Source organism: Mizuhopecten yessoensis, unplaced genomic scaffold (genome assembly GCF_002113885.1).
Source record: "Mizuhopecten yessoensis strain PY_sf001 unplaced genomic scaffold, ASM211388v2 scaffold716093, whole genome shotgun sequence".
Taxonomy (NCBI): domain Eukaryota; kingdom Metazoa; phylum Mollusca; class Bivalvia; order Pectinida; family Pectinidae; genus Mizuhopecten; species Mizuhopecten yessoensis.
Window position 1 is genome coordinate 143265 of NW_018479944.1, and position 11757 is coordinate 155021.

At 34.5% G+C, this 11757-nt stretch overlaps 1 long non-coding RNA gene across 3 annotated transcripts; it reads left to right on the top strand.

Moving 5' to 3' along the window:
- Positions 1-2086: 2086 nt before the first annotated feature.
- Positions 2087-10063, top strand: LOC110441672. Of its 3 annotated transcripts, none has more exons than XR_002461904.1 (8): positions 2087-2140; positions 4547-4590; positions 4997-5061; positions 7498-7952; positions 8458-8506; positions 8741-8816; positions 9059-9160; positions 9960-10063. It is a non-coding gene; the product is annotated as an uncharacterized LOC110441672 (long non-coding RNA). The 3 variants fall into 3 exon arrangements; XR_002461903.1 differs by lacking the exon at positions 2087-2140 and adding an exon at positions 3217-3310; XR_002461905.1 differs by lacking the exon at positions 2087-2140 and adding an exon at positions 3484-3498.
- The last annotated feature ends 1694 nt before the right edge of the window (positions 10064-11757 follow it).

Sequence of the window (11757 nt, forward strand, 5' to 3'; positions counted from 1 at the left end):
ATCCAATCACTCTAAATAATAAACAAATTAAATTAATCATACAAAACTAAAAACATTTATTAATTCTTAAAATGCCTAAAACATTTCACTTCCGGTTGATATAAGAAAGCTGCAACGTATGTGTTCTGACCACGTGCGGGTAGTTCCGTTTTTAAAAAGGACGAGTCTTCAACCCAACAGCAATCTTATATCTAACCGGATATAATATTACATATATATGTATATATGTATACATGAGCACATACACATGAATACATAAATATGTACCACCGTGGGGCGATGTACAATCTGAAGCGGTTCCCGTTTTTAGACTGTACAAATCTTAAACGGTGGATATTAATTAGGATAGAACTCTATTACCACTATGAACTGTATAATATAACCCTCAAAATAGGTCATTTCTTTGGTATGCAGTTTTGATTGAACATTTTTCAATTATCCACGCTAACGTTTTAAATATTTCTTGCACATAATAAACAGTATACACATGTATGTGTCGGTGTCGGCGGCGTCGTCCGAACATAGGTTTTCGTGCGATAACTTGAGTTTCCTCGGGGCCGATCAAACTCAAACTTCATGTAGTGCTTCCTTTCCAAAAGTGCTTGCTTGGGATTGCTTTTCAGGTCCGAAGGCCAAAGGTCAAGGTCACTGTTACTATACATAGAAAATCTGTTTTCGTGCGATAACTTGAGTTTCCTTGGGCCGATCAAACTCAATCTTCATGCAGTGCTTCCTTACCAAAAGTGCTTGCTTGGGATTGCTTTTCAGGTCCGAAGGTCAAAGGTCAAGGTCACTGTTACTATAAATAGAAACTTCACTAAAACTGTATGACCCACCGTGTATACCTCTGAAATGCCTTACTCCAAATGTTATTGACAACACTAGCTGTTTAACATCATAATCCAAGTTTATTCATTTATTTATGGGAAACCATCCGACAAATCATACAAATTAAACCTGGAATTGAGACAATAAGTATCCATAGCAAGTTCCTTAAAACTCAGAGAATTTTTCCCAGAATAACAGATTATATAACAAAATGATGCCATCCAAAAACATAATCTATGATTATTGCTTACTTTTAACATAATTTCTTGAAATGAAAAGTGTATCTATTTCTTCGCAATCTCCCAGCTTCCTGCGCAGGCGACACATCTTCTTCCGTGGAATTCTTGTTTTCTAAGCCATCGAAAAATTCAAACACAGAGATTTTATTTCATGACACTTGTGCTATTCCCCACGCCTCGACACACAGTTCTTTCTAAGTATATTGTGTAATATGCAATATTGTAGTGTAATATGCAATATTGTAGTGTAATATGCAATATTGTAAGGGGACGGGGTCCAAACATTTTTTGTTTCAAAATGAAAAAAAAAATCGCATCGCTACGCTGGGCGTTTTATACTGGATTTTTTCCCTTTGGGTAAGAATGTGAACTATCAATATATCAATTTATTAGATAGGTGTGTGTAATATACATCAAATTGGAATAAATCAATTTTCTTTAGCATTCAATATATGCAGAGTTCATTAAAATTTTGAATTTTATATGCAGTGTTCATTAAAATTTTGGATTTTATATGCAGTGTTCATTAAAATTTTGAATTTAAACATATTTTAGTCACTTTCTGTACCCCTGGTTTATATCTGTTTTATTGCAATATTTACTATTGATGTCTTGCAAACAATTTGTTAAAAGTAGGGAAGTAATGGTTTTGTGATTAGTGCCACGAAAAGTTCAACTTTTCAATGGACAGCACCAAACCTTAGCTGGGGTTCGCATAGGGACAAACAATCTTTAAAGTTGCATGAAAGGAGGAAAAGACAGCAAGAAAAAAAAACCCATACTAAACGGTTGATATTTACGGTAGAAAAGACGCTGATTTCAGTAGTTCTTCACTGAATTAATTATGTTTCATATATACAATTTCCCTCGGCAGAACTAGAGGTACCTGTCCATACCTGCACTGACCCCTAAATCACCCGGGTCGCTCCGGGCGTCATTGGATTTAGTAGGAAAACTGTGTTCATGCTAACTTCTCGACCAATGAAAATGCACTGGGTCACATGCACATAGAACGAGATCTAGATTCGCGTCACATTTCCCCGCGCTGTTAACGCCTATGGACAACCATTTTGGTAAGTGCAATATATTTTCTTCATTATGGTGAAATATGCGATGATCGCATTGTCAAATTGATATTGACGTGTTTGTTTACTCTCTGATTCAATGAGTTTTGATATTGATTGCCCTTTTATGCTTTTTTTTAGCGAATTATCACTTTTTTGTGTGATCAATTATCGTGCACATCAAAATTAATCCAATTAACTGATTATATGATATTGAATATAATAATATTATGCCTATAGGCGTGCACATTTTGTTAGAAGCCCCTGATGGCGGACTTTTCACATCATTAGGCCTAGCCGATGTACTCTTGCGATTTCAACTTATCTAGATTTGGAATCGATTGTTTTAAACGAGACCCCTGGGACACGGGGTTCGTTATATAATTTTAGAGGTTTTACACGGCGAGATACTTTTGACAAAATCATATCCGAAAAGGCCGACCAGCGGCTTCTTATGTTATAGGAGCATAGGTGGTGGGCACGTCTATCAAAAAAAATGGATAGATAAGACTAGACTTATCTATTCATTTTTTTTTTTGATAGACGTGTCCACCACCTATGGCCGGGGTCTAGATTTCTATTTAAGTAATAAACTGCATAGATCATAGGTGGTGGGCACGTCTATCAAAAAAAAAAAAATTAATAGATAAGACTAGACTTCAGAAACCGGCTACTTATTTCACTACTTTGAAAATTTTTCAAGAACGATAACTCTTGCATGCAATTGCTTTTATTATAAAATGTCAATTTTTAATCGTTTATAGATAATTAATTGTACACAATTTCAGCGTATGAAATTGATTTACATTTAATGCAAAACTAATCTATGTCAGTATCATTTTTATTGACATTATTTGGCAAAAAAAAAAAAATTCAAAATTCACTCCTTTTTACATAAATTTCCTTTTATAATCCTTAAAAATCTGACAACCAATATTTTTTTGTGGCAGAAAATTGTCTTAACTTCAAAGCAATATATCTACAAAATTTGAATAAATTCTACTGAGAAATGGCGACACAATCCTATTACCTAAAATAGACCCCGCTCTAAAAGCACGTGCAGGGGAGATAACTCAAACTAGAATCTCTCTTCAAAGCAACAAAGATGGCGTCCGACAGCTAGGGTGCTAATTACAAGATGGTTGTGTAATGTCCGAAATGTTGCCGAAAAGATGTCCGGTAGGGCCTATTTTGGTAGCAGTCAAGTAAGGTGACCCAAATCGGCTCACCAAACCATCATTACCAGGACCCCAATCGGATCAAGGCTTGAATATTGCAGTATCTTAGTCTTACACTCAGAACCCCTCTTGGGGTTGTTATAATATATTAAACAATCCGTCTGCCTCTGTGAATATTGTTCAGACCAGGTTCGTAAATCAGGGATAAACCTCACCTGAAGTCCACAATTGTTTTATTGTATGACATTTTACAAACAGATTAATTCTTTTTCATGTCATAAACACATGGATGGCATGGACCATTTTGGAATCACAGAGTGAAGGACTTCAAATACAAAATAACATACACAAAAATTGAATTTCAGATTCAATTTTAACATAGTTGGGAATTTTATGAGATAACTCATTTGTAGTTGAATTCAGTAGTGTGAATGGTAACAGATTTACAGACTGGCTGGGAAATTACCTTGGCCTATTTTTAGTAGCGGTCTGTAATTTTTTTTATATATAGGTTGAGGTCTGTAACACTTTTCTATTGATAGAACAGGTCTGTAACATATTTACAGACTCGTCACGTGACGTCGCTCCTCCAATCATGCCTGGGAATTAGCACCTGTCATATAATAATTTCTGATATTCTCTAACCTTGTATCTGTATCACTCACTCAGATTTTAGGTGTTTTCTGTTGAGGAAAATAATGTGTATTCAGGTCAAAATGATTGGGTTGTGTTGGGGGAAGGATATGTATTGAAACTGAGTCACAGGGGCCAAAGACTTCAGCTATGCACATCATCTAATGTAATTTTACGAATATGAACTTTACTCCAACAAATATTCTGACCCCCCACCCCTAAGCCTTCTTTAGGGTCAACATGAGACATGGGAGCAAAGCCCCCCCACCCCAACATTGAATCAGGACATCTTCTACAAATTTGTATGTGTCACGATAATCACATGAAGATTTGAATATCATTAAGGCATTATACTGCATTAATTTTTACAAGAGTTATGGCCCTTTGAAACTTAGTTACTTTTTCTTGTGAGTGCAACTACATGTAGTCTCATTATAGTTTTAAGCGAAATTTTTCAAAATTTTGTATGTGCCAAATAGATAATCAGTAATTTTGGATGATACTTTGTGAAAAATTCAATTTAGCACTTACATAATTTGGTTAAATGCAACACAAATTTTCCAATTCCAAAAAGTTAATTGTTAATCTTCACTCTTCTTTACAGTGTTGTCCATGAGACGAGCGGTGGAAGTCCGTCAGTGGTTCTTGGTATGTATATAAATTTACAATTATGTCAATCCGGATTTTGTTAACTTTGTGGATATTAATCCTTTTGAAGGTGTAATTGTTACTAGTAAATAATCTACAGGTTGATGGGTGATCATGTGGAAGACTTCATTGTTTACCAGATAAATAGCTATTTTAAAGTTTTGAGCCCCCCCTATTTTGTTTGTCACATAAAGCTAACATAAACAAATTTCTGATTTTAATCAGTGTTTTGATGAATAAAGGTTACCAAAAGTAAAAACAATTAAATTAAAAAAGTTCATGATTGATGGTGCCATAATTAAATTTCATGATTTGAATCTATTTCAAGTGTAAGTACAAACTGTTCAGATTTTGCATGCATTTCAAGGGAGATAATCATGCATATTTATTATTTCTATTTTTGCAGGATGGACATTAGGTACACAGCCGACCTGTGACCAATGTCGGAAGCGTACTACCCCAGACCAGCAGGTAAATAAATTTGCCATTTATCAACAATCATTGCTATATTTTATAAAAGTTGTACATGTATCCTGGCCGTATTAATAATTTTAATTAGTTCTCCTTGGTCAATGTGTTGCAGTTGTATACCACAATTATTTCTGTTAATTTGCATTTTATACCATAATAGTTTCTGTGAACAAGCAATTTATGAAAATTCAATCTCAGCATGTGTCCCACAGTTTATGAGCAAATTTGCCATTAGTTACCTTATTTCATTCACTTGTCTGTACATGCATGTGTTAATTATTTAATCTGAGGTACTATAATAATATACAACATTTATATAGCGTCCTATATAATTTGTAAAATTACTTTAAAGCGCTTTACAACATATGGATAATAGTAATGGTTATAATTGTAAAAAAACAAAAAAACAAAGGCTCCTGTAGGTACTGAGGAGCTGTTCCATTCAGTGCCTTGTTTGTGTACACCAGAATTTTTACTGCGATCTGTATCGTACAGGTAACCAGTGCAACGAATAAAGCACAGGTGTGATGTGCTCTCTCTTTCGAGTACGAGTAACTAGCCGTGCTGCAGTGTTCTGGACCCTCTGCAGACGACTAGTTAGTTTGTCAGATATAACACGGAGCAGGGCGTGACCATAATCCAACTATTCAAGCATCCATGCAAATCAAGGGTTTCCTTACATGTTTTGTGCTTCATTGCGCTCATGGTTTATTCTTAGAAATGTTTGTTTTGCATACAAATATATAAAGGTTATTTAATTTGATATCAAATAAATTTAGTGAAACAGTGTTACTAGAGTTACCTCCCTTACACATTCATATACAGGCCTCAGACCACAATTAATTCTACTATATGTAGAATGTAAAAATGAAATGAAATTATTTTAAACTTTGCGCAGGGTCTTGTTCCTATTTCATATTGTAGGTCTATTCAAACTGAACATACAGTGAGCTGGAAAGTACTTCATGACCGGGCATTTAAGAAAGATAATTTCATTTTAATGTCTCTACCCTGCATGTATAGGGGAAAATACCAAAAATCACAAACTATCACTACTCAAGCCTCATCACTCATTGTGTCCTGCTGCCAATACAAACTTGGAAACTGTGTCAAATAAAATGTAATCACTAGAANTTCAAGCCTGATCACTCATTGTGTCCTGCTGCCAATACAAACTTGGAAACTGTGTCAAATAAAATGTAATCACTGGAATAGATATTGTTGAACAATTCTATGTAAAAACAATTAATGTACATATTTATCATAGATCAGAGAGGAAAAAATATTTAGTAAACCACCTGAAATGTCCTTATGCACTACATTCGTGTACAAAGACCCGGAAGTGTAATTGTGGTCTGAGGCCTGTATTGTGAAGATATAAGGGAGATAACTCTAGTGATACTGTTACAATACTTGCAGATTATTAGGTATTCTGTCTTGTGTGATCCATTGTGATTGTCTTTTGTTGAAATGGTTACTTTTCTTGGTGTTATTTCAAACTGATAAATGTTGATTAATTAGGGCATGTCCTATATTAATTACATTGTCCATCAGTCTGTCCATTAACACTTGACTAGTAATCATTCTGAATACAAGATGATAATTCATAAAACAAGTGCTATTGGTATCTGAAAAAATAATCTTTTGCTCCATTAAAAATTGTTTTAAAAGTTTGTTGGGGAGAAATCTAGATTATGAATGAGTTAAATTAAACACAGTTCAATTTCATTCTGATCAATAAAAATGGTAGCTTCCTAAGGGGTATATGCAGGAGATACCATTTTTATCTGGCAATAAACCCACTCACTATCGATGCATATTTATGGAAGTTAAATAAAAATGCTAAGAAAACCTTTTTCATTGTCCTGTTATAAGCCCATCCCCTACTTTTTGAGTCTTGAGTTTGTGTTTCAGTCCCATGGGGCTGTGAACTGTGAAGTAATTATTCAGATAATTAGATCGTTTTCAAATGCAAGTACACATAATTTCTTATTTTCGGAGTAAATATTGGTGATCTGTGAGGGAAAGGACAGCGTATATATTTACGTGATGAGTGGGATGTGGTAATGCCAATTTTGTAGCTTTACCATATTTATGTTACTGTTAGGGCAAAGGGTGCAGCTTCAAATGATAACTGAATTCAGTCGACTTAATGTAAGTACTAGCTAGACCATCAAACTTGGACCATAGTTTTCATCTTGGCTACTCCAGATCATGATCAGATACTGATCATAAATGTGGCTTACATTTCCTGGTCCAGCAGCCGTTAAAGTGTCCTCATTAATGTTTTTGCATTTAGCTGTGTGCTATCTATGGTATCTTAAAAGATTTTACTCAAAGACTTAACCAAATTTACACCATCAGCTTCTTCATTTCCTTCTACCAATTTATGTAAAATTTACCAAAATGATGCTAATAAGACTTTTTTTCTTACAGGACTGTCTTACTGTTAATGGACAGAACCCTGGTCAGATATATCTAGGGTGGTGGTCTGAGCTCTAGTTGGGTGATTTGGCGTCTGGGGTATCTGAAGCCGGATAGATTTATGACATTTCAGCTGCATTATTCACTCCTTTAACAAAGTTTTTAACCCTGGCGAACTCCATTATTGAGGTACAAGGACCTTTATGGTTATATGTGGGGATCCGATATCATGTACCCCTCCGTGATAGTCCTGAGGGGAACATGTAATCATACTGAGTCCAGTGCTTCATATTGGTTGTTTCCGAGCTGGGGTTAAATTCTCTTGTGACTGGATGGATGAGTGCAGCTGAACTAGAATAAATCTGTTTTCGCAACAGTACCTCTTGCGTCGGAAAGTCTGATTAGGGTAAAGGTCATCTGGTCCAGAATATCTGACTGACGGAAGGCCTGCCAGCCTCCAGAGGAGGGTAAATAATTGCATGAAAACAGTTCATTAATAATTGTATACAAATATTGACTGTATTTTCCATTTCACCAACTTTGTAAGACCTTACATTCTGATATATACATTAAATTTGGTTAGCTTTGTTTCCATTAAATTGGCATATGTATATTTTACAAACATTTTCTATATCAATATTAACATATCAATGATGGCTACATGTAGTTTTGATCTTGGTAACATTTGGAAAATACAAACTGTATTAGTTGCACATAATTATCCCCACAAAAAAGATTCAATAAAGGTAATATATGCTATACAGCTTGTCTTCAAAAGTAGAAATGTACTATGTATTCAGTTTAGTTACTGTCTGCTTAGTAAAGTGTAAATATTAAAACATTTAGATAAATACACCCAAAACTATTAAAATTGATTAAATGTAGACCAGTACGTGCTGCCAAACAATTTATTCCATGAAGTACCTGTTCATCGAGCATAACATAATCAAGTATATTGTTGTGTATTTTTAGAGGGAGCGTTTTTCCCGACCTCTATAGGTCCCCCGGAGGTCCATAGGAGGTAATTGACACTCTTAGAATTAATTATAAAAATGAGGAAGTGAAATATTCATTACAGTTAATTTCTATACCCTAAAATGTTGACCTTGAATGAAGCTAAAATTTTGAAAAATAATTTCCATCAAAATTGGTCATCATATTCAGTTCAGACCTGAGTATTTAATCCCATCTTTATATAGCAGTTGCTTTCATAAGAAAGAAAATCTCATGTTTATCTTAATTTTCTTTCATGAAGGACACGGGGGACGTGCCTGGAGGTGGCATTGAGACACTGCCATGTTTCATGATGGTTTGACTTTCTTCACACTGAGGTAAATAACAATGTTAAAATAGGCAAAAATGACAGTGGGAGCTGATTTGGTGCTGTTATATATTTCTATTTTTGCTTCAATTACAGTCTGTTGATGATTTTACATACCAATTTTCATCCAACCTAATTTTGACACTTGTGTTACCGTTCTGAGTAGTCTTTTTGTTTCAATAGAGCTTTAAAAGACGGACATTTTATGATTTTATGAATGTAATTTTTAATTCAGTTTATTTCTTGTTTTAGCCACAGTGTGGAGGCAGTCAAAAGGGCTGTGCTAAGGGCCCAAGGGTGTGACATAGTGGCAGGTCTATGTCGCCGTAGAGCGGGGAAATTCCGTTAGGCAAGGTAAGCAATATCAAATTGAATTAACCTGATTTTAGAAGATGTATGTGTTTTTTACAGATCAATCCAATAATAATGCCTTGAAACTATCAAGTCTCTTATGAAGTTATCAGAATTAATTTTGCTTTCAGTGCCTGTATTTATGAAACCGTTTTCATGCTCAAACTCAGATTGTGTGCTCCTGCCCATTTTTTAAATATTTTGTTTGGTTCCTGATATATTGATGAAAAAATTCAATAAATAGACTTTACTTTTTTGCCATGTCAGATGATTTAAGCAAGTTATAAGACAATTGGTGTAAGCAGAGAATTGACACGACCTTTTAGCATGATAACAGTTTCATGAATACAAGACCTGGGCCAATATCAATATTCATGAATTCGTTCTCAATCTCAAACTCAGATTCTGTGCTCAAGCCCAATATCTTGTTTAGCTGGTAAACTAATAAGCTTCACATTTGTAAGTGATTTAGAGGAATTCTGAGGAGATCATTTTCATTGTTAACATCTGTCTTTTTCACTTATGTTCACCAAACTTAATACTTGTGCTTCTTGAGTGCATCTTGGGAAAATGGAGTCTGAGGTGTGTTAGTTTGTTTATTCCCAACCCATCCCCACCACCAGCCAAAAACACTTGTATCTATTGTGAAACAAGGAAACTGTATAATTACTGTATACCTGGAATTATTTGCTACCGTTTAATTTTTGCCCTTTGCAACAATGGCAAATTTATATTTATTGCTTTGTCTTGAGATACCAATGCGTAAATTGTGTTTATATATCATTGTACATTTCTCTTACAGTACGATGTTGGGTTCAAGACTGGACGCATCAGAAGCATTAGTGCCTTTTCCTGAAGGTATGAGAATTTCTTTATTGTGCTAAGTTAATTAAGATGGAAAGATCAACTTTTTCATTGGAAGATGTGTTTTCGCTGACAAAAAGCATCAAGGTTTCATTTCCACTATCAAATAAACTCTAAATTTCAATAGCAAATAAATTTACAATGCCATCTGGTCATAAAGATCCCACTACCACCATTGTCTATTAATTGTGTTAACTAAATTCATTAACATAAGAACCTTCATTTATTTTCAAATCATTACTGGTAATTGCAGATAATTTATGATTGACTATATTTTAAGGAATACGAGTCACATAATTACGTCATTTTCCCTTTCAAAATTTGTACAGTAATTCTAGAAGCAGTAATGTTTAATGTTCAGCATATATTACAGGGTTTTCTGTTGATTTTCAACTTTCCGCGTTTTGGCATATCTGTTTACGCGATAACTCCTGCCAAAACACTTTCCTTACTAAAAGCGCTGAGCAGGCGACACATCCACTCCCGTGGAATTCTTGTTCATATTTAGCAGCTAAAACCCATCTTTATTGGTAAACTGGAAAATATATAAGAAAGAGAAGGAAATATATAAGGACAAACAAAATATGTATGTTTCAGGTACCCCGACTTACCCTAGTTTTTACCTTCGACACAAACAATTTTATCTCTCATAAACATCCAGACTTAATTGGGATAAATTGATGGATGAATAAACAAGGCAACTATATATATATGAACCCTCTCTACTTCACAGGCTGGTATCAAAACCAAATTTAAACCCCATATTACTATTTAAAAGACGTACAAATATGTTTGGTGATTTTTGTAATTTCTTAAATTAGCCCCTCTCAAAAAGAAAAAGAAAAAGAAAACCTGACTTACCCTATTTTTTCAGTCATGTAACCTTAAATATACTTATTTTGTTAAGTAAACAGCATGACACTTTTTAGCTTGCCTATTCGAAGAATAGGGGGGCTAATGTAGTCACCCCGGCGTCGGCGTCCGGGAACCTTCAGATCACTAGAGGTTAAAGTTTTGGTGATTTTTTTTTTCAAAACAGTGTTGGATCATCACACTCAATATACAGTTGTCTATGATGAGTTAAGGTCATTCATTTCGAGTGTAAGCAATGTGCTGGACCATATTCAATGTGCTGGACCATATTTTCGTATTCTATGGCCTATTAACAACTTAATTGGACTTTAGTTAAATTTAAGGTTAAAGTTTTGGTGATTTTTTTTCTTTCCATACAGTGTTGGATCATCACACTCAATACACAGTTGTCTATGATGAGTTAAAGTCATTTATATCGAGTGTAAGCAATGTGCTGGACCATATTTTCATATTCTATGGCCCAAAAATAGCTTAATTGGATTTAGTTGAATTTGAGGTTCAAGATTTTTGGGGAAGTTTTTTTTGTGAAGTGTTTGACAACCACCATCAATAGGCTGTTGTCTGTTATAAAGTTGAAGTATTTATATGGAGTGTTAGCAATGTTCTGACAATATTTTCATATTTTATGGCCCAAAAACAGCTTAATTGGACTTAGTTAAATTTGAGGTTATGGGCAAGTTTTTTCCATACAGTGTTGGATCATCACACTCAATACACAGTTGTCTATTATGAGTTAAGGTCATTTATATCGAGTGTAAGCAATGTGCTGGACCATATTTTCATATTCTATGGCCCAAATCAACTTAATTGGACTTACATAGTTAAATTTGAGGTTAAAGTTTTGGTGATTTTTTTTCTTTCCA